Source organism: Protopterus annectens, chromosome 9.part0 (assembly GCF_019279795.1).
Source record: "Protopterus annectens isolate FY-2018-M chromosome 9.part0, PAN1.0, whole genome shotgun sequence".
NCBI lineage: Eukaryota > Metazoa > Chordata > Ceratodontiformes > Protopteridae > Protopterus > Protopterus annectens.
The window spans coordinates 1,166,274,717-1,166,299,272 of NC_056743.1; positions in this window are offsets into that span (position 1 = coordinate 1,166,274,717).

The following is a 24,556-nucleotide window of genomic DNA, read 5'->3' on the forward strand; positions in this document are numbered from 1 at the left end:
ATATACATAGGTGTATCTCTATTTGTATACACATGGAGATAGATATACTATCTATGGGGAGAGAGATACTGATATATATATATATATATATATATATATATATATATATATATATATATGTTCATAGGTTCATAGGTAGGTATACTAGGCTATCTGCCCACCAAAGGCATTTATAAGCCTAGCCAGAATGTGTTGGCTTTCGCCGCCCCCTAAGATTAGTTCCCTGTGCCTCTGTCCAGCAGAGCCATTGAAGTGATCACCGGGGTAAACTTCCTATTTCCCATCCACTCGTCAAGGTTTCTCTTGAAGAGTGTTAGTGAGGAGCTCTGCCTAATGTAGATTGGACTCTTGTACCAGAGCATGGGAAGTCTCTGGGACAGGAATCTATCCCTCCAGCATATTCTATTTATTGTTGTGGTGAGGTTTAGATCCCTACAGCATGTGGTTTGAGGGGGATATGGTTTTCTTTAGGTGGAGCATATCCATCAATTCTGGGATGGACATGGCCTTGTATGTCAGGCAGAGATCACCACTGAGTAGGCGGCATGCAATCGAGTACAGTTGGAGTTTCTTCAGTCGAGCTGCAAAGACTATTTGTTTGAGGCCAGTGATCCTCTTAGTGAGGTACTTCTGTTGTCTTTCCAGCAGTTGCAGGTGTCTTGTAAGGTACATCCCAAATGGGGCATTGTACTCTATGATGGGTCTGATGAGTGATGAGTAGAGGGGCACAATGACCTCTTTTGATCCAGATGTGAACCTTTTTGTGATTAGGTGGGCCACATAGAAGGATTTTCTAACCACTTTGGCAATGTGATTATCAAAGGAGAGGTAGTTCCCCAGATCCCTTATTTCATATTCTGTATTTAGGGGGCTACCACCTATGTGGTAATTTGTGGGTACTTTGTTTTTTCCAAAGGGGATGACTATGCACTTTTTGGCATTTAGTTTGAGGCCATGGTTTTGCCACCAGGTATTTGTCTCAGTGAGACCCTTTTGCAGGATGTCTGTGTCAGCTGGAGAGTCAATTATAGCCCCTAGTTTGCAGTCGTCTGCGAACTTGGTTAGCCATAGTCCTCCTGTGCTTGCCTATACCTCTGAGAAATATATGCCAAACAGGATGGGTCCTAGGACTGAGCCTTAGGAAACGCCACTTGTAACCAGTTTAGACTCAGACCTAGCTCCCACAACTCTTACCATGTGGGTTCTGTCCATGAGCCAGTTGGCAACCCATCTCATGACGTAGAGGTTTATGTTCAGGATGGTGAGCTTGTCGATAATGCCAGAATGGGGAATGGTGTCAAAGGCCTTTGCGAGGTCTAGGTAGGTGCTGAGGGCCACCTTTCCCTCATCTATAGCCTTGGTAACTGTCTCAAAGAAGTCCACCAGGTTTAGAAGGCATGATCTGCCCTTAACAAAGCCAATCTGGGTAGGGTCCAGTGTTTGGAGGTTCCCAATGTCTCTGTTAATGAGATCCATGATGATGCACTCCATAGCCTTGCAGACCAAGCTAGGATAGGGTGATAATTCCTGGAGTCTGTTGTGGCTCCACCTTTGTGGAGCAGAATAACCATTGCTGTGCTCCACTCTATGGGCATGTAGCCTGTGGAGAGGCTGAGTTTGAACAGTGTGTTTAGGTGAGGAGTTAATTCATCTTTGAGCTCATGTAGGATGCAGCCTGGGACACCGCCGGTCCCACTGATGCTGTACTTTTGGCTTTGGAGAGGGCTGTTTTAACCTGAGTGTCTGTGCTTTTAGGGGCACTACATTCTTCTAGTATGGTTATGGGCCCTTTTTGGGGTGAGAGGGGGGTGAAGTTTGCACTGAACCTGTCTGCCAAGATGTTGGTGATATCGGTCAGTTCAGTGTATTTTGTGCCGTTCTGCACTAACTCCAAGCAGCTCTGGGAATTGCCACTTAGATTCTTGACATAGCTAAAGAATGCCTTGTGGTTATCTTTGTAGTACTTGGTAATTTTTATTTCAAAGCTAGCCTTGGATGATTTTATGAGGGATCATAGTTTCTTGCTGATACTGATCAGGGATGTCTTCCCCTCTTGGGATTTTACTCTTTTCTGTACTAGTTTCCTCCTTCTATTGTGTAGCTTATTTATGGCAGGGGTCCACCAGACTGGTTTATTTTCCTTGGAGGAGTGAGTGTTGGTTTTGCTTGGGATAGCATGATCCATGCATTCTTGTAGGTGCCCATAGAGTGCATTTGTAAAGGATTTTGCAGCTTGGGCAGCGTTATCCTTTAGCATGGGGGATTTGAAACTTTCCACCTCGGTCTTAAGTAACGACAAGTTTGCTTTTGAAAAGTTTTTCATGGTGGTTTCTTTGAGCGGGGATGGGGGCGGAATGTGGATATCCAGAGTGATTAGTTTATGGTCAGATCTAACTAGCGAGGGATTGATCTCCGGTGTGGAACACCAGTCGCCCATGTTGGTGATGACCAGGTCCAATATGTTGTCACCTGTGGTGGGGGTGTTGACCAGTTGATCCAGGGCATTTGAGTTTATAAATTCTAGGAAATGTTGGACAAGGGAGTTAGTACTTGAGTAGTTCTCCCAGTTAATATTTGGGTAATTGAAATCACCCAATATCAGGGTGTTTGTTAGGACCTTTATGTTTCTCAGTGTTTCCAGGAATGGGACATGGTGGGTGATCTGTAGCAAGCTACTATTTGAATTACAGTTCTGCCCATTGTTAGTTGCACGTGGATGATCTCTGAAGAATCGTGCTGTGCCACTAACCTGGAGGTGTGGGTACCCTTGATGAATATGGATACACCCCCACCTTTTGTATTGCAGTCCAGGTTTTGTGGCTGAAATGTATGGTATGAGTTATAACCTGGTAGTGCTGGGGTGCTCTCTGGAGCCTTAAACCAGGTTTCTGTTACTGCACATATATCAATTTTCTTCATACTGATGAGTGTCTCGAGTTCATGCATTTTGAGGTTTACACTTCTGGCATTGAGTAGCATTACCCTCAGTTTTTTGTTACTTGTGTTATTTACGGCAGTGGGTTTGTCTTTTGAGCCTTGCCTAAAAAAAGGCACTATGGGGATGGCAAGAGCTTTGGCCAGTATTCAAAAGCCTAAGGGTGACAAGTGCAAGCCGTCTCTAGCGAAGCAGCATGGCTTGTTGAGCATGTCATCCCAGGCTGACAGACACTGGATCCCCTTTGAATGACACCAGAAGCTTAGCCAATTGTTGAAATTGATAATTTTTTCCTTATACCGTGGTATCATACTTGGTGAGGGCAGGATGCTACTCAGGGTCAGGGTCATACTGGCCTAGGCTACCTGATCAGAGAGCTCTTGCATGTCTCTTTTCATGTAGTCCAGGGAGGTACGGCTCAGGTCATTCACACCAAAATGGACAATGACAGAGTTGTATTTATACTTGTTCTGGAGTGACCTGAGTGCTTGTGTTATGTGGCAGATCCTGGCACCCGACAAGCAGCTAACAGTAACCTTCTCCTTGTTCAGCCTAGTGAGTGGGACATCAGTGTGCCTGACTATAGAGTGACCTATTAGTAGTGTGTTGGGTATGTTATTTTGCCTTAAGGGCTGTGACTGCGCGGCACACTGGTTTTGTGAAGTATGTGATCATGGTTTGTATTAGGGATGGAGGTTGCTTGGATGTCTGCTTTGGAGGTCTCTGTTGCTTTTGCAGATTTTTACTTAGAGCCACCGACTATGTTTTTGTGTATTTATGTGTGTTTTTTGCCAGTGCTGGTTTCATAGGTCTATGTGAGACTGGTGGTGTGATGCAAGTAATTCTCTTCTCCTTTTGACTGTCTGGTCCAGTCTTGGGTTGAGAGAGCTTAGCCTCCAGGTTGGCTGTATAATTGCATCTCTCGCATGTATTAGTGTTTGGTGGTAGGAGTAGAGGACTGTGTACATGAGGCAGTTGTAACATTGCCTCAAAATGCCCAGATTCATCAGTTGGACCGGAGAGTACACCTGGAACTGCCCTTTGGACATGCCTGGATAGGTACAGTGATCTGTTTTACTGACTGGCTGGTAAGGTCGAATAGAGAGCCTTGTCCTTCTCTACAGTATAGGGGGGGTCTAGTGTTAAGGTTTATTAGTGCTTGCTATGAGTTTTGAGCAAGTGCCAGGCTGAGAAGTGAATGGTCTGAGTACTTAATTTGAAAGTTTGTCTAGTTCCAAGGGAAAAATTGAAGAGTAGACTTTGTGGAGCCGGGAATAGTTTTACCCTAGCTACCCGGCGCACAAAACCGCACTAATGCGAGTTTTATAGCAGGGAAATGAAAGAGATAGAAATTAGCCCAAAATGGCCAATAAACTACTAATTTCTGGACTAAGACCACTCCTCCAGGGACAGATAGGCTGCTCAAAGCTCCCCTTTCTCACAGGTGAACAGAGAAACTTCCTCCTATCCAAGTAAGGTATGGGCAAATATATATATATATATATTTATATATATATATATATATATATATATATATATATATATATATATATATATATATATATATAGGTAGATATGTGTGTATAGGATCTATATTACATCAGTGAATGACTAAAATAGTGAACACTGATTTATCGACCCTTTAAAAGCGAAAGCTGAAAATCCCGAAGATGCGGAACAGCGATTTTTTTCCCAGGGAAAAAATTGCTGTTCCACCAAAAAAAAAAAAAAAAACCTTCAAAACACTAAATAAACCACACCCCCCTACTTAAATATACCAACTCCGAGATCACACCACAGTGGAAGAAATGGCAAAGTCCCGAAAATGTCCCAACAATTTTTTTCCCTGGGAAAAAAATAGCTGTTCCGTGTCTTCAGGATGTCAACCATTCACTTTTAAAGGGTCAATAAATCAGTGTTCGCTATTTTAAACATTTGCTGATTTAATATAGACCCTATATATATAGACATATTTATGTATAATAGGTCATTTTGAGCAAGGAGCAACAGACTTGCGATCTGTTTTACTAAGTGTATGAGCATGCCCAGTGGGATTGTCAGTACTTACAAACTCACATCTATCTATGCTCCAGTCCTGGATTTTGTGTGTTACAGACAATGACGTGTCCCTGTTCCCACAATAATGTACTTCACTCAAATTGTCCACAGCATTCTTCAGCTATCTGATGTAACTAACATGTGACAGAGGTCAATAATGTTACACCACACACAAACTGACAGTCTGTAATATCACCGACATAATAATACCTCACATCCAAAAGATGAGGATACTTACAGAGTAGAACCATCAACGTCATCACCGATGCTAACTTCCTTAGTCCACTGAGCCCCACAAGCTGCCAGACAGAGAGGAGTTATTCATCACATAATTCAACAGCATAAATATATACGTTATTATTCCCACATTAAGCATGACATTCTATGTATGCTTCATTTCTATGTAACTGTCCTAACATTGCTTGGACTGCCTATATACTATTGATGAGTTACTGTTAAAGCAGTTATATGGGAACACTGCTGTGTTGGGGTTGGGGGAACAACAACACATGTTCTGCTGGGATACACAGTCATGCAAATATCATGTAACCCAACTGAGTAACATCTCCCTTCACTGATGTAGTGAATATTCCATGCATGAGGCCTAATGAATATTAAGGATACATGATAGTGGACTGGGTATCTCTAGCTCCATGTGGATGTTACATCTCTCGAAATAGCCCACTATATTTACTTTCATAAATGTAGCAGATCCATACATACAATACTATATCATAGTAATCCTTACAAGTACTGTGTAGGTTAGAGACTTACCTTGTGAATGCAGCAGTTGACAGACCTGTAGTGCAGAGCTGACTCTGATGCAAGTAATGCACAGCCAAAACATGGATAGCTAGAGGTTGTGTGAGTTGCCTGACATCAAGTTTAATATATGTATGTGAGTAGGAGTAAGGAGTGAGTTCCTAGGTCTCTAGATTGTCATTGAATGTGCTATGTGTTTTCTCTTAGCCAAAGCTAGGGTGTACTGAGCATGCCTACATCTTCCTATTGGGACATGAACAGGGGGTTCCTCCTCTGAGTCCTCCTGTGAATGTGGCTGTGGTGACCTAGGCACTGGTGGGGGGCTGTGTATCCCTTCCCTATGCAGATCCTACTACAGCTGTTTCCACAGGATCATATTGTATAGCATAGCACATACCGTGAACATTTGTGCACATCTGGCTGGAAAGTACTACAGGGCTTCACCAGATATATATAGGCACTGGAACTGTGACTTCAGAAGCCCAAACACACTCTCTATGATGTTCCTAGTTTGTGCATGTGCCTCATTATGGCATTATTCAGTGGGTGTGTGTGCATTTCTGAAGGGTGTCATCATCCACGGTTCCAGGATGTAGCCAGCATCCCCAGCAAATGGCCATGTGAGATGCTCCCCCTAGCAAGCATCTGGTACAGCTGTGATGCATACCAGACATGGGAGTCATGATAACTGCCAGGGCTCCCAACACACACATTCAGGATAATCCCCTGTGCATTGCACATGACTTGGCAGTTGATGGAGTGGTATCCCTTGTTGTTAACATAGATTCTACCCTGCTCACCAGGTGGACCCTTGATGTGTACATGAGTGCAATCTATGGGACCCAGTACTTCAGGGTAGTGTACTACATGGTAGAAGTGTTGCATGCTGGTGGCCCTCACTTCAGATTCAAGGACAAAAGATATGTGCTCACTAGCATGTTGCAGAATAGCATCCAGGAATTGGTGGAGTATCCTGGATGCAGATGCCTGTGACACCCCCATCATGTACCCATTTGGCCTTTGAAAAGTACCTGTAGCTAGTATGCTAAGGGCTACACATACCTTAGTTTCCATTGGGATAGGCTCCCCTCTGTTGCCTCGGGTTCTGAGTTGAGGGCGGCAGACCTCAGTGACATGTTGTAGTATGTCCCAGTCCACCCTGTAGAGCTCTACAATCTCCAGCTCATGTAGGACCTCGGGCCTGAGCACTCTTCTCCTCCTCAACCAGGCCTATGGTCATCAGCGCCATCAGCATTGACTTTGGCCTCTAGAACATACAGATGCAGAATAGCTGCAGCAGCCCCTAGCATTATTCAGTTTAAAATCTCCAAGTCTGTACTGCAGTGGTTTAGAGTATTGAGGGAAAACCAGAATGTAGGGTGTATGTATACTTTATACAGCTGTGGTGCAGGTACACCATGTGGGATTGACTAATTTGGATGCATGTCAGCTGCTTAAAACATAATTTCACTGATTTCAAAACTCTTACTTAATTGGGTGCTGTGGCACTCAGCGTGGTTTAGCAGACAAAATTATGTTGTGTGCCATTGCCAGTAGTGCTTAGAGGTACATTAGCTAATGGCCATTGCACTCAACTATTGGCACGCTGAGGGAAGAGTACATGTGGGTTATGAGTGTGTCAACTTTGGGTGACTGTGCCCTCAGTTATGACATACTGTATGATTCCCATCTTAGCACTAGCGAACATGGTGATATCAGGTACATTAGGTGTAAACCTGTGTGGCCAGGTGTATCACCCCTGAGTATGTACATCACATGTTGCTACTGATGTGCTACTTACCAGGAACATAGGTGGTACTGATAGGAATGATATTGCATGTATAGTTGCATGGAGTGTACAGCCAGTAGTATATCAACATACATGTTTTCACCAATACCTCCCTTGTAGGATTATGACATATCTCACAGAGTCTATGACCACTCACAATTTGCAAGCATCAGCCAATGTTGTCAGCCACACACATACAGTATTCACCTGTATCATGGTTAAATGGATTTCAGACAGTAGAGGAATCAGGACTGAGCCCTGTTGAGCACAGTTGCATAGAGATCAGCTATTGGAGGCAGATTTCCCAATTTTGTGTATGTGTCCCATCACTGAACCCGATGATGATATTATCATGGATGCCTAAGTGGCTGCTTTTGTCAATGATGCCTGAGTCAGGGAATAGAATCACATGGCTTGGCTAACTCCAGGGGGTTTTATGCCCTGATGTCCCCTCACTCAGGTCCTTGGTGACTGCTTCAGACATGGCCTCCACATCTGACTGCCATGATCCCCCTGTCAGACATCCAAACTAGGTACAGTCAACTGTTTGTACATTACATATATGTTTGGTGATGAGTTCCATGATGATTTGCCCCACAGGTGTACAGATATGGCTATCCAGGTCCATGCATGAACAGAGGACTTGTTCACCTTTGCTGACATTACTGTGGTGTTGCAAGTGTACAATACTTTCAAGCAACCAGAGAGCAAACTGGTTGTTGTGTGACATGATGTGGGTACATAATTATACAGTATGACATATCTAGTACATGTGGCAGGTAGACACACTTTGCCAAAGGTGGCCAGTCCTCTGCAGTAGGCCTCAGAGCCATGTCATGCAGATAACCACCATTAATCTGTTGAAGGACAGGATACATGAATTGCAGTGAACTTGTCACTTAGCATGATCACCGCAGCTGTGTTGTTTTGTTTCAGCAAGCTTGGACATCTATGTCACTGGACATTTTACATGATATTGTGATGCTGCAGCTGTACTCCTAATCACCATGTGGTCACTTCCCCAGTGATATACCAGCAACCCCGGTACAGAAGCATATTACAAGCAAAAGCCATCTGATTACACAGGTAACTAATCAAGGCATCTACGTGGAGAAGGGTATGTGATGCCTACAGAGCCTTTCATGCTGTGGGATAACTATGACAATGAACAAACTGGCTGTGTTGTGCCTTTCATCATGAGCTTTGTAGCGGTGTTTTGCATGTGGTGACAGAAAGATATTAGAGCATGGTATCCCATGAGATAGTGGTTGTAGTGCAACCAGCATTAGTAGTAAACAAGCATCAGCAATGCAGGGGACTCCCCTACTTTCTGCATTCTTCACAAGGTAATTCTGTCCTTTTGGTACACACTGCTTGAGTAGTGTCTGCCCACAGAATACCTGTGTAAACCCACCAGCCTTATCTTCACAGGGTAAACATATAACCCTTCCCTCCATTGTTTGTCTGTGCTCTATACAGACACCTTGGATCACTCATTTCTCGGAACATGATGGAAGTGACTGCAATACTTAGTTACACAGAGGACAACTGGTATGCAGTACCAAGCAGTGTCACTGGATCTCTCAGTCGCCTGATATTTAAAGCCATGAAAGAGTTAGCATGGATATGAACAGTAGCAATGTAGTACACCTGCTGACACTGGATCATACACAATTTGTTCTGCTGAAGAGCAGATAATGCCTACCTACCCTAACCGGTGGACCTCATTGAGTGGTAACTCTGGAATGGATGAGGGGAAAATAACTCACTCCACCTACCCTGACAAGATGTTTGACAATATTAGGCCAGCAGGCCTTTCTGGAAACTGTGTATGTTATTTACAGAATGGTTTTCATCTGGTAGATAGCCAAGTGTCTGATACTCATAATTTGGGAATATAGTATTGGGTAGACCTATGGCACAATGATGCCAGTCACCACTGGACATCCGTCAGACATCATGATTGGGATACCCTTTCTAGACATTCCCTTCTATGTAGTCATGGCCACTGTCAGTGACGTCTAATTGCCAACATTAGCAGGTGATGGCTTATTAGGGGTTGTCACTGAATCCTGCACAGAACCAACAGTTATTCAGAATGGCCTGTGACACATATTCAGTTGTTGCCAAAGCCACTGACAAATAATAAATGCCAAGAACTGCACTATACTATCCACGCGGAAGTCCTCCACCCCTGGAAAATATAGTAGTGTCCACCCACTACACAGAGTTGAACCAATAGTCATGGAGTTATGGACACAGAGAGTAATGTAGCCTTTGACTTTCACCGGTCGGTAAGGTGTGGGTATCCATTCAATTTTGTACAACATATACAAAAAGGTGTGGCATGTAAATCTCAGACTATCAGTGTTATACTGTATTTGGTACTCATTACACCTATCATTGAGTGGAATGGCACCTTTGCTATGTCGCTACACAGGCATATCTTACAACTGTAGCACCCACACAGGCTCCATGGTAAAACAATACATATTGCAGATAACATGTCCTATGCAGTCTGTGTCATGACCGTACATGTGTAATCTGTTTCCTACATGCTTTACAGGGGATGTGTATGGCTGCCATACAGGGAGATGACAGATCCCACTGTGTACCTCCACTTATCCAAAAGAGGACTAACACATATATGACCTGTACTGCACACCTACACTGACACTGTGGTATAAATAGTACATGGAGAGACAGGTATGTAACACAACCACTACACCCTATATGTAACAGGCTCCCCTTACATGTAAAGCACATGTCTGCTGTAACACACATCATGTGCAAGTTGCACAATGGGGTGCAGAACATGACAATCATAACAGGCGTAAGAGAAATGTCTGTAATGGACACTTAATTTTTACATGGGTCATCTTCATCACCACAGCTTGTAGATGTGCTAGCTCCCATAACCCTGGTGACACTTATCAGGGATATCAGACCTTTTCATAGATTAGGGATGCATGAGTAGGCTGAATTATGCCATTGTCCCTGTTAACCTGTTATACTCATATGCATCTATGGAGCCATGCACCTACAGTGCTGTACTGTGCTGAAGATATGTCTTCTGTGCTGACATTCCATCCTGTGCTGTGATGTCTATCAGTTTATTGCTGCTGTGTATCCATAGGTGTATCCTACAGACCCGTGAAACCGAAGCATAAACAGGTCGATGACACACCTTCCATTGTGTACGTATACAGTCAGTACACATCATACAACATAATACGCACATAATAATGTGGCTTATTCATTACACAAGTTAACATACAGTAACTGTCAGTGGCCAATACAAGTGGCATGGCAAAGAACACTGGATTACACAATTGCATCTAAATGTATATAGTGCCCTGTATATCAGACACATAGCTTCATTTCTCTGCATCAATCACCAGGATGACTGGGATGTGGCACAGGTATCATCACTTACACAGGGTGTCCTGTGGGGGTGCAGGAGGCCTAGGCTGACCCAATAGGTTGACAGCATGTGTGTGAGTCAAAAAGGGAAGCAGGCAAGATGGACCATGGAAATCTGCTTTGTGTGTCTGCAGATGACCTGAACATGACAGTGGTGTGTGAGTGTATGTGTGTGAATACAGTCAAGTACAGTGCTAAATCACATGTGTATATGTTGGACAGCTTTGAACCATGCATGCTAGAGCTGACAGTTCACCGTCTCCACCCTTGAACAAGGGAACTGGCTTGGCCAGGAGATGCATGGCACCTCCATGCCCAAGGTCAGAAGTGGTGCTAGTACCTCACAGTGACTGCTGTCCGTTGGGACCATGTCCTCCATGGGAATGCCCAAGCCCATAAGCCCATGGCCTGCCATGTCTTGGTGTGCCACTACAGGAACATGATTGGGCATGACCACGTGAACTCTCATCAGATGTAGATGCTGATCTACATCCAAAAGGCTGATGCTAAACTCCAACCAGACGTTTCATCAAAGACATAGTGCATTCAAAGATAGATACTGTGTAATCTGTCTGGGACCAAAGTCTTTCCACTGCATCTGTCAACCATTCCAGGGTATCAGCAAAACAGTGGAGGCAGTCACAGATGTCAGACTGTGCTGCATCCATAACCCTGAGCATTCATCTGGAGTTCATTTCGGAATGTGCCTGCACCTCCATGATAGCCCAAAAGATACACTGCATGACCCATGATGAGACACCTGCAACAAATGGTGGAAGGACAGCAGGCCTCCTATGAGTGCCCCTATCAATCCAACTGTGTAGAACCTCTCCAGGTCTCTGGCTATGGCCAGTGTCTACACTCACTGGAGCCATAGTTGCCACACTTTCCTGTTCAATGTCTCCATGCTATGACTGTCCAATATCTGTGGCCTCCAGGGACTGGGTATATGTAGGCATACAGACTGTGTGTGATGATAATGAGGGCCAGAAGTGGGTTGTAAACCTCTGTGACAGATTCCGCCCCTGAAACCTACACCTGTGCCTCACATTGGTCACCATCATAAGAGTCTGAACAGACACTGGTATCAGGTTGTGGAGGGGACAGAAACCACCCCCCCAGTCACCTGTGATAAGAAAGGGAAAAGCAGTACATTATTATCTGCACTATTATTCTCTGAAGTACTATTTTGCAATATATGTAAAGCTGTATAAACTGTTGTTACTATTACAGACCTGTTTAACCCCCAACCTCATATAGCAGGATATGAGGACATTACTTCACCCAAAAACATCTGTAGTTACTTGTATATAAAAACTCTTTACACAGCAATTACATCAGCAATGATGAGGTACACTGCTGACATTTGTGCAAACTCTGCACAGTTGGCACATATGGTAATCTGTAATGTCTGACAATATGGTCACATATATCAATGTGCTCACACCTAAAAGGCATGGGAATGACTGTACAGTGTGTATAGTCAGAAAATATCTGTGCAGTTGGCAATCATGCTGACAGTACACCAATCCAGGCAGCAGGCCTGGGATGACACTTGAGGGAGTACAGTGCTGTAAACTTACATCTATAACAAAACAGTGTTGTGCTTGCCAGGAGCAGGACCACTGCCTTGTCTGATATCTGACGGACCTGGGAAAGGTTGAGGTAGAGGTAATGTCAGTACCACTGCATGTTGCAGCACAAGAAGGTAATATGTAAATATAACACACATTTATAGTAGCTACTGTGTTAATTGTTATATTGGTCACAATCTGCATATGAGATTCAAACTGCGGTTAAACCTTTCCCCTCCCAAAGAACAAAGACCTGACACCCACATAAAAGTATGTACACCCTGACACACTGAATGCTACAGGATTAGAATGATGATCAAACAAAGCTTATCTGCATGGTCCTCTTCTCTGGAAACTGTGGCATCCACATCAATGATGTACCATGTGATGGATGCCTGGGACCTGTCATGTGTGCCTAGGTTCACCAGAAATTCCTCAGTCACTGAGACTGGTTGTTCCACTGCAGGCCTTTCACCAGTGATGCCACAATATCTGGCTACATCTGCTGCTCTTCTTCATGCAGCATTGATCATGTCCGTTGCATGGTGTCAAACCTGCTCATATGTCCTACCCTGATGACCTGTGGCATTCATGTCACAGACAAGGTCAGCCCACAATGCAGCCCGCTGTTCCCTGTTTTGCCTTCCCCTGGACAGTAGGATGTCATGGTGTTGCTGGAGGGCTTCCAGTATAATATCATTCTCTGCATCCATGAAAGGTGCATGGTGTCTTGGATACATGATTCCTGAAACGCAACAAAATGGGAACACATGTCATGATCACATACATGGAAGTACACTCTGTAGAGCTACAGCAAGAACAGAATGACTGGCAGGATCCACTGTTTGCCCACACATGTCATATGCCACAGTGTATAAACATACTAAGTGTGTGGTTACAACTAGGATACTGGCAATAGTCAGCTATTCCTGTATGTGCCATGACAGATACTACTGTATGATCATACACCCAACACTGGAGTATACTGCAGTGTGTCCCCTAGGGGCAGTCCCCCCTGATAATATGTCTGAACAACAGTGCCAAACAAATAGCAGTGTGTTATTGCAACCACTATAAAAAGACAGTCCCACTAGACCAGTGTACCACAATGACAAAAAAACTATGCACACTTGATGTATTGTACATCCTCTGTAGGTGTAAGAAATATGGAGATCAATGACATGTCATTATCACAGTTGTAGGAAAGGCTTAATGTTATAATCCCTATTCCCCATAAGTATATTCACACATCTGCATCCTGTTGTAAAGCAAAATGTAACATACCTGATGGAGTGCAAAACTCCTCAGTTGATATGTAGTGATATTTCAGTTTTTGCAAACACGTCTTCTGTGTGAGGAAAGTCTCATACAGACTGGCTCCCATAGCCAGCTGTTTGCCTTTTTAACATGCTTCTCATTACCAGGTGGTTGCTTCTTAACCAATCTGTGGTTCTGAAATGCTAATTTCAGTCAATCCAGCTGAATTGCACTATCATCAGTCAGTGACATGCAACCACTGTAAAAGATATAAGGCCTTCATGTAGATTAGAAGTACTTTATGATATGTTGTGCTGGACATTACTGGGGGCAGGAAACTATGTCATCATAAAGGGTAGGTCTGTAGCAGCTACTTTACATAGAGATTTGTGTGCTACAATCTGCGGCTGCTGCTGCAGGTAATAGGCATAGACAGAGAGTGTGAACACTTTGGAGGACAACAAACTGTAACAGTAATTGTGTGAGCTGTATCAGCCTTGCTGTAAAGGCAGAACCAGAGTGAGGGTACTCATTCTATTCCAATTAAGGCATGTGTTTAAGGTCAGTATGTTGGGCAATAGTATCACTAACAGTATAGTAGGCAACGTTTGTTGTGTGTGTCGGCAACATAGGAGATACATATATAACATTATGTCCACCATTTGGGAACTGTCAAGCTATGTGTTACAGTCTGGTACTCATTTGGAACATGTATGCTGTCAGTCCTTGTTACAAGCAAGGGCTTCATATGCGTATGTTAGTTGTGCAGCTGTACTAATGTGCACTGTCAGTATGAAAGGATTGTGTGCTACAGTCTGATATTACTGGACCTGATTTGCATTACCTGAATTAAAATCCTCTGTGAATGCATATTAATGCATGACCTGAGACTTTGTGCACTTATAGTTTTGCTATAGGGATATGTGAAGTGTTTTCCTATTTGCAGGCCTGTGAGTTCCATCAGTGAAAAGCAGACATTTCATTTGAAATGCATTGTGTGGATAAAGAGTGTCAGTGAGTGCAGACTTCAAAGTGTCAATGAGTGCAGACTTCACAGTAATGTAATTTAAATGGTGCACACCACTGGATGTGAACCCAAGACTGGGTGTGGCAAAATGTACTGTGTGCAAGACATTTAACAGACTGAGCTACTGAGTCACTGTTACAGCAGGTGTATTTGCAAGATATAAGTACATACATACAGGCTGTGACATACTTTTTTTTACATCCATCATTATGTGCATGGCTTTATATGGATGTATTTCTGTACCAGGGTCCCAGTTGAACATATATTGTGCCATTAATGCCTTAGCAGGTGTATTTCTAAATGTTGCTGATAAAAAGGCGCATTTACCTGCTATTACAGACCTCACTTACATCCATTAGTCTGTGTTTGGCTTTCTAGTGACATACTCTTGCACCAGACTGCAAGGTACAACCCATTTTTTCCATTACCCTTTAATCAAGTTTGTGCGATTTGGCACAGTGTGCAGCTCCACTTAAACATGTTGTAATTTGCAATTATGTGTAGCTGAAACCACCTGTTTTAATTAACAGCTGTGTGGCATGGCAGATTAATGCAGTGGTGTGCAAGTGTGATGGTCTTGGATTCGAAATATGGGACAGGTGCTTATTTTGTACATGTTTATTATCACTTAAATGACAGATCAATAGAGTTCCATTTAGCTAAGTTTAACGAAGCTGCATGATGCAGTGCATCGAGCAGCATCATGCAAAAAATATATAAAGAAAAGGAAAAATGGGGAGATAGGAAAGTGGTAAAATGGGGTGCAAGCGGGGGGGGGGGACGTGAAAGGAAGGTCCCTGTTCAGGAAGGGTGTAGGAAAATACCATAGCTATCCATTTCTTGTATAACAACAGCTGTGCACTTTGACAGAATTTGTAGATGAACTAGTGCAAATGCAAAATAGAAACAGGAACAATACAAATCCAAAGAAACCAAAGTACTCCGGGATCAAGAAAAATAAATGAAGTTTAATGAAGTGCTTTTCGTCAGGTACACTAACTCAACTTCTTCAGATAAACAATTGAACATAAGCCTATGCTTAAGAACTCTAATAAAACAGTCGTGTGACAGAAAGCATTAACATATTAAATAACATAATTAACAATTAACAACTCAATGCCCCTTAGAATTTTAAACTATTGGACTTTGTAACTTGTTTAACTTTTTAAAAGCAAAGCATAATCATCCTGCAGCTGCTTAATGTAAGATCAAATACACAATAACACTTTTGATAGCCTGTAATAACTAGCAAAATGTATTTTCAAAACATTGTTTAAACTACTTTAAATAAATACTGAATTCTGTTAAAAAGGCAAAAAACACACTTAGAATGGTCTAATACAAAGTTGAATACACTCTAAAACAGTTAATTATAAGTCATAAAATATTAAACTATGATGTATATAAAATCTTCAAACATTAAATTATATTGCTACAAGTGTATTATTAAAATTAATAACATCGAAAAAAATAATGATGGTTATGGATGGCAACACTAGAACAACACAAACCTTTTAAAACTTTATATTTTTTATTTTTTATTTTATACTAACCAATACTCTGTGGGACTTGAAATTATCTAGTCAAACTTTTTAATTTTAAATAAGGTAAAATAGAACAAGTCTCATTTAATCCCGGATGGTGGTGGGCATCAACTCGAAGTTGCCAAAGTAGTTCTAACTGTTCCAAAAATAATGATACAGGTCCACCACTTATGTCTTGGGTAATTTGATCAATTATTCTAAATTTAAATCTATGTGTTGGAAAGTTGTTGATATGCCTAGCTAGTGCATTTTCAGTTTTGTTTTTCCTTATACTGTAGTGATGTTCAATATAAAAAAATGGACAGAAGTCACAGTAAGCTAAGTAAACCACCATTTTTGTATTACAATTAAACATCTTCTTGGTATAGTATGTTGTATTTCTAATGGTGAATCTCTGTCCTGTTGCTGTGTGTTCACAGTAATTACAAGATTCACACTTGAACATCCCTGGGGTTCTACTGAAATTTGGTTTAGATGTTTCTGTTAAGTTCTTTAAATTGTTAGCTCTTCTAAATACAAAAATTGGCTTTTCACCTAATTTATTAATGATGTTGTTATCATTTAGTAATAAGTTCCAGTTTTTAAGGATCATTTTTTTTAACATCAAAAGCCTCGAAATTGTAAGTAAAATGAAACTTATTCTACAGTTGTTACTTAATTCATTATGTGAGGTTCTAACATCACTATTATTCATTGGTATGGTGTCACTTATAGGAATTTCATCTATCGAAGTTATAGAATGTATATCTCTGTAGCTCAAAATGGGTTTATAAAAACCTAGTGATCTTTTATTGCTAACTTCCATGGTCAATTCACAAATTAGTGACTTAGGATACCCTTTCCCTAAAAACATCTGCATAAGGCAATCACATTAATTTAGGAAGTCGTTGTCTACAGTGACCATCCTAGCCGCCCAGATTAATTGGCCTTTGATGACCGATCTTTTTTGACTAAATGGATGAGAACTAGTAAAATGTAAAAATGAATTGGAATAAGTTTCTTTGTGGTGAATAGTTGCCATGCAACAGTCAGAAATAGTGTCTTTCCTTAACAGTACATCCAAATAAGTTATAGTGTCCTGGCCAAAATTATATGTGAATTTCAAAAAGTCACAGCTTTTATTAAATTCTTCCAACAGCATCCTAGCTATATCTTCATCGCCCTTCAGGACGATAAAAATATCATCCAGGAACCGTGTATAATAATGAATGTAGTTCATGATATTAGGGTTATTAAAAATAGAGTGATGTTCCCAATGGGCCATCACCATGTTGGCAAAACTAGCCCCACATGGAGAGCCCATTGCTACACCTATTTTTTGTAAATAAATGTCTTGGCCAAAAAGTATGTAATTATTATACAATATAATAGCCAAAAGTTCTTCCACTACTCTAATGATTGTAGAGGAGGCTTGGTATTTCTACATCATGGTTAACACTGACTGAATTCCTTCCTCATGTGGAATGGAACTATAAAAGTCACACACATCCACAGTTAAAAAATTTAATTTTCTTTTAAGTTTTAATTGGTCTCTGTCTGCAAGAAATGACCAAGAGTCACAACTTATCTGTTTCTCTTGTGCAACAAACTTTTTCAAGATAGAATCAACAAGTTTAGCACTAGCGTAAGTAACAGACTGACGTGCATCTACTAGTAATCGTATTGGTGGGTCAGCTATATTTTTGTGACTTTTTGGCTCCCCAAAACAAAAATTCTAGCAATTTTGGGATATGACATAGTTAAATAGTTCAAGGCTTTAATGTCAATTAATGCCTCGATGAACATATCATTAAAATATGTGTTCATTTTACGGTATGCAGAGTGTAATTTGTGGGTCTATATTAGATCACCGAACGCTTAAAAAAGCGAACGCTGATTGATCGAACTTATGTAAGCAAAAGCTTACAATCTCGAACTGTCAAAACAGCCATTTTTTTCCTAGGGAAAAAAAATTGCTGATCCAAAACACATACACACAACATAAACACACCAAACAAACAGCAATCCACACACATACACCTAAAATCTGACACCTAACCCTACACTAAACTATACACACACCACTAACTATCCACTTACCTTAACCCAAACCCTAATCCTAAGGTCTATCACTATCGCACACTCACCTCACCCGTTCCCTAACTCTAACTCACCTAACCCGCCCTAACCCTCACGTCCACACAATCGCACACATACCTAACCCGTGCCCTAACCCTAACTCGCCTGACCTGCCCTAACACTCACATCCACACAATCACAAAATTACCTGAACCCGACCCATAACTTTTAACCACAGCACTGAAAATACCAAAGCAACAGAAACGGACAATCAAATTCTTTCCCTAGGAAAAAATTTGGGTTTCTGTTGCTTCAATATTTTAATCATTTGCTTACATAAGTCCAATCAATCAGCGTTCGCTTTTTTAAGCATTCACTGATCTAATATATACCCTAATTTGTTGATACTAACTTTTATATAAGTTTCACTACTCAGTATGCTGTTCATTTTATCTGTATAGTCAGTATTATTCATGAGTACCAGTCCATCTCCCTTGTCAGGTTTCATTATTCTAACTGGATGTTGCCTTAAATCATTAAGGATCCTGTACTCATTTCTAGTCATATTATTATCAGCAATATTCTTGTTGTCACATAAAGATCTTATATCCAATTCGCAACTTTGATCTAACAAACTTAAAGTAAGATGAAGGGGTGGATTATAGGTACTTGGAATATGCAAATCACTATAAGTAACATCATCATTGCCAAAAATAAGAGCTAAATTCAATTTCCTTACAAAATATTTGAAGTCCATTATAATCTTGGCGATATCTGAATGTACACTTGGAACAAATGTCTTATCATTTGAAAATAGTTCTGCAAGATCACTATTCACCTCATAACTTATAATTATATATTTTGAAGTCACCAGTTAGGTTAGCCACAATTTTACAGTTGCTCTGTCCTGTAAAATTCATGACATCTACCTTTACTGATTCACTTTGTCTCGAGTGTTGTAGGAGTTCTGTTGGTTTCCTGACATAGGGTTGTAACCTTTGTTCTTCGTAGAAAGAAAATTCTGGTGGTAAGATTGAACTGCCAATGAGTATGAGTTAAATCCCTGATCAGAAGGACTAGGATGTTTTTTATCATTTGGATCCATGTTTCTCCCCTTGTTGTTATCACTTCTTATTACATTGCTTATGCTTTGAAGCAATCTGGAAGGCGTAGCTTCCTTGTTCTGTGCTGCATGCTGTGTATTCCTATTGGGTAATGTAGAATTTAGTTGACCTATTGCATTCCAAGTTTGCGATGGGGGTGGGTTCGGGTATGCCGTACCATTGTCTCTGTTTCTGTTTGCTATAGAGGGGGTGGTGTTATCAGTTCTTTGCTATCTGATATTTAATAGCCTAGATGGATTCCTCAGTACTTTAAGTGCTATCCACAAAGTTTGAGAAATAATTTTATGCTCAACTCCTGAGAGACTTGCTTGGCTACAAACATCTGCATTAGAAGCTGAAACTAAGTGAAACTTGCAGTAGTGCATTTAATATTCTGTTAAGTACAAACTTGCAGTTTTAAAAGTACTGTATTTTCATCTTTTCTGTTTCCTAATTGTGTGTTTCTGAACAGTGTGCTCTGTGTCTGTTTGCTATAGAGGGGGTGATGTTATCACTTCTTTGTTATCTGATATTTAATAGCATAGAGGGATTCCTCTGTACTTTAAGTGCTTGCCACAAAGTTTGAGAAATCATTTTATGCTCAACTCCTGAGACACTTGCTTGGCTACAAACATCTGCATTAGAAGCTGAAGCTAAGTGAAACTTGCAGTAGTGCATTTAATATTATGTTAAGTACAAAGTTGCAGTTTTAAAAGTACTGTATTTTCATTTTTTCTGTTTCCTAATTGTGTGTTTCTGAACAGTGTGCTCTGTGTTTGTTTGCTATAGAGGGGGTGGTGTTACCACTTCTTTGTTATCTGATATTTAATAGCCTAGAGGGATTCCTCTGTACTTTAAGTGCTAGTCACAAAGTTTGAGAAATCAATTTATGCTCACGTCCTGAGAGACTTGCTTGGCTACAAACATCTGCATTAGAAGCTGAAGCGAAGTGAAACTTGCAGTAAAGCATTGAATATTCTGTTAAGTACAAACTTGCAGTTTTAAAAGTACTGTATTTTCATTTTTTCTCTTTCCAAATTGTGTGTTTCTAAACAGTGTGCTCTGTGTCTGTTTGCTTTAGAGGGTGTGGTGTTATCCCTTCTTTGGCATCTGATATTTAATAGCCTAGAGGGATTCCTCTGTACTTTAAGTGCTAGCCGCAAAGTTTGAGAAATCATTTTATGCTAAATTCCTGAGAGACTTGCTTGGCTACAAACATCTGCAATAGAAGCTGAAGCTAAGTGAAACTGGCAGTAGTGCATGCAATATTCTGTTAAGTACAAACTTGCAGTTTTAAAAGTACTGTATTTTCATTTTTTCTGTTTCCTAATTGTGTGTTTCTGAACATTGTGCTCTGTGTCTGTTTGCTATAGAGATGGTGGTGTTATCAGTTCTTTATCTGATATTTAATAACCTCAAGGGATTCCTCTGTACTTTATGTGCTAGCCACAAAGTTTGAGAAATCACTTTATGCTCACCTTCTGAGAGACTTGCTTGGCTACAAACATCTGCATTAGAAGCTGAAGCAAAGTGAAACTTGCAGTAGAGCATTTAATATTCTGTTAAGTACAAACTTGCAGTTTTAAAAGTACTGTATTTTCATTTAATCTGTTTCCTAATTGTGTGTTTATGAACAGTGTGCTCTGTGTCTGTTTGCTATAGAGGGGGTGGTGTTGTTAGTTCTTTATCGGATATTTAATAACCTCGAGGGATTCCTCTGTACTTTAAGTGCTAGCCACAAAGTTTGAGAAATCACTTTATGCTCTCCTCCTGAGAGACTTGCTTGTCTATAAACATCTGCATTAGAAGCTGAAGCTAAGTGAAACTTGCAATAGAGAATTTAATATTCTGTTAAGTACAAACTTGCAGCTTTAAAAGTACTGTATTTTCATTTAATATGTTTCCTAATTGTGTGTTTCTGAACAGTGCGCTCTGTGTCTGTTTGCTATAGAGGGGGTGGTGTTATCACTTCTTTGTTATCTGATATTTAATAGCCTAGAGGGATTCCTCTGTACTTTAAGTGCTAGCCACAAAGTTTGAGAAATCATTTTATGCTCAACTCCTGAGAGACTTGCTTGGCTGCAAACATCTGCATTAGAAGCTGAAGCTAAGTGAAACTTGCAGTAGTGCATTTAATATTCTGTTAAGTACAAACTTGCAGTTTTAAAGTACTGTATTTTCATTTTTTCTGTTTCCTAATTGTGTGTTTCTGAACACTGTGCTCTGTGTCTGTTTGCTATAGAGGGGATGGTATTATCACGTCTTCATTATCTGATATTTAATAGCCTAGAGGGATTCCTCTGTACTTTAAGTGCTAGCCACAAAGTTTGAGAAATCGTTTATGCTCAACTTTTGAGAGACATGCTTGGCTACAAACATCTGCATTAGAAGCTGAAGCTAAGTGAAACTGGCAGCAGTGCATTTAATGTTCAGTTAAGTACAAACTTGTAGTTTTAAAAGTACTGTATTTTCATTTTTTCTGTTTCCTAATTGTGTGCTTCTGAACAGTGTGCTCTGTGTCTGTTTGCTTTAGAGGGTGTGGTGTTATCACTTCTTTGTTATCTGATATTTAATAGCCTAGAGGGATTCCTCTGTACTTTAAGTGCTAGCCACAAAGTTTGAGAAATCATTTTATGCTCAACTCCTGAGAGACTTGCTTGGCTACAAACATCTGCATTAGAAGCTGAAGCTAAGTGAAACTTGAAGTAGTGCATTTAATATTCTGTTAAGTACAAACTTGCAGTTTTAAAAGTACTGTATTTTCATCTTTCCTGTTTCCTAATTGTGTGTTTCTGAACAGTGTGCTCTGTGTCTGTTTGCTATAGAGGGGGTGATGTTATCACTTCTTTAGAATCTGATATTTAATAGCCTAGAGGGATTCCTCTGTACTTTAAGTGCTAGCCACAAAGTTTGAGAAATCGTTTATGCTCAACTTTTGAGAGACATGCTTGGCTACAAACATCAGCATTAGAAGCTGAAGCTAAGTGAAACTGGCAGCAGTGCATTTAATGTTCAGTTAAGTACAAACTTGCAGTTTTAAAAGTACTGTATTTTCATTTTTTCTGTTTCCTAATTGTGTGCTTCTGAACAGTGTGCTCTGTGTCTGTTTGCTTTAGAGGGTGTGGTGTTATCACTTCTTTGTTATCTGATATTTAATAGCCTAGAGGGATTCCTCTGTACTTTAAGTGCTAGCCACAAAGTTTGAGAAATCATTTTATGCTCAACTCCTGAGAGACTTGCTTGGCTACAAACATCTGCATTAGAAGCTGAAGCTAAGTGAAACTTGAAGTAGTGCATTTAATATTCTGTTAAGTACAAACTTGCAGTTTTAAAAGTACTGTATTTTCATCTTTCCTGTTTCCTAATTGTGTGTTTCTGAACAGTGTGCTCTGTGTCTGTTTGCTATAGAGGGGGTGATGTTATCACTTCTTTAGAATCTGATATTTAATAGCCTAGAGGGATTCCTCTGTACCTTAAGTGCTAGCCACAAAGTTTGAGAAATCATTTTATGCTCAACCCCTGAGAGACTTGCTTGGCTACAAACATCTGCATTAGAAGCTGAAGCTAAGTGAAACTTGCAGTAGTGCATTTAATATTCTAAGTACAAACTTGCAGTTTTAAAAGTACTGTATTTTCATCTTTTCTGTTTCCTAATTGTGTGTTTCTGAACAGTGTGCTCTGTGTCTGTTTGATATAGAGGGGGTGGTGTTATCATTTCTTTGTTATCTGATATTTAATAGCCTAGAGGGATTCCTCTGTACTTTAAGTGCTAGCCACAAAGTTTGAGAAATCATTTTATGCTCAACTCCTGAGAGACTTGCTTGGCTACAAACATCTGTATTAGAAGCTGAAGCTAAGTGAAACTTGAACTAGTGTATTTAATATTCTGTTAAGTACAAACTTGCAGTTTTAAAAGTGCTGTATTTTCATTTTTCTGTTTCCTAATTGTGTGTTTCTGAACAGTGTCATCTGTGTCTCTCTGCAATTAGTTTCCCACCTTCCCTCCCTGTTCTTGTGTTGGTATTGGTGTTGCTGGCTCTGGAAGTGCCCACCCCTCCTGTAAGTCTGTATTAGGATACTCCTCCTGGGTCCATCTCATTTGCTCACTTAGCCAAGTACAGTGAGATCATATTCTGAGTCTAGTGTTCACTCTACTTAATACAGAGAGTAGATTTAAGAAGGCCCAAAAAATGTATTTGTTTTTTCTGTATTTGTGTTTCCTCCTACTTTATTTTGCTTTTCTTAAAAGTACTCAATTTTATTTAGTCTGCTGCATTTATTACTGCTTGGTAGTAGCCTGATTAAATTGTAACTGTTATTCTAAGTCTTTTGGTTTAAGCACTTGGGTTTCATACAGGCTGTTTTACATTAAGAAGCTTTGTGGTCTGCACTGTTGTGGCAGGACAGGTTGCTTACATCCTTCTAAGGTGGGAATTGCTGATTGAAGGCCCAGTGTCTGCTATTCTAAAAGTGTATTAGTTCTGGCTTAAGCACTTGGGCTTCAGGCCAGTTATTCTACATTAAGAAGGTTTGTGGTCTGCACTCTTGTGGTAGGGGAGGCTGGATTCTGCCCTTCTGAGCTGGGAATATCTGGTCACAGGCTTATTGTGCCTGCTTATTTTAACTGTTTTTTTCTGAAATTGGTGTGGCTTGTTGCTGTAGCATATACCATATTCAGGCCTGCTGAATCTAGCTTTGTTTGTATAACTTGAGCACTGATCCAGGCCATCTTTTTTGGAGAAGGTTCCCCTGCACCCTAGTAAGCAGGGGTGTGCAGTTAGAACTGGTCTGATTGAAGACTGCTGGAACAGGGCTCAGTTCTGAGCTTTTTTTCTGGTTAATTGAGTAACTTGTTTAAATCAGTTTGTTCATTTTCTATTGTGTTTTATATATATATATATATATATATATATATATATATATATATATATATATATATATATATAAATTGTACTTTATTCATCTGCTTTTACTGTATTTGTGTTTCTTCCTACTTTATTACTACTGGCATTGACTACAACTCTAA